This window comes from Ascaphus truei, chromosome 3 (assembly GCF_040206685.1).
Source record: "Ascaphus truei isolate aAscTru1 chromosome 3, aAscTru1.hap1, whole genome shotgun sequence".
Lineage (NCBI taxonomy): Eukaryota > Metazoa > Chordata > Amphibia > Anura > Ascaphidae > Ascaphus > Ascaphus truei.
In genome coordinates this window covers 244,800,065-244,800,425 of record NC_134485.1, presented here as the reverse complement: position 1 = coordinate 244,800,425, position 361 = coordinate 244,800,065, and positions in this window count along the sequence as shown.

Sequence of the window (361 nt, the reverse complement as noted above, 5' to 3'; positions counted from 1 at the left end):
TTGTACACGTGAAGTTTTGGAAATGTTAACACTCCTAATTAATGAATAGTGTTATAAATATTGATGTATTAATCGTCTGTTCAGTAATGGTCCACCAGGAGCCAGTTGCTAAGTTTAGAGAAGCTGCCATTGACTTTGCAGCAAAACATTGCATTTGGGTGTGTTAATTGATGTAATCATTGCATGTGCATATTATTTTCATGCAATTATAAAAGCACCTATTTAACTGCAAACATCTTTCTTGTACGTGTACAGCAGGATTTTGTGTTAAATATTACTTACCTTTGGTGGCCATTGTAATGTTGTCCTTTAATCATTTATGTGTTCTTGTTTCAAGAACATCTCTGAATTTATACTAAAA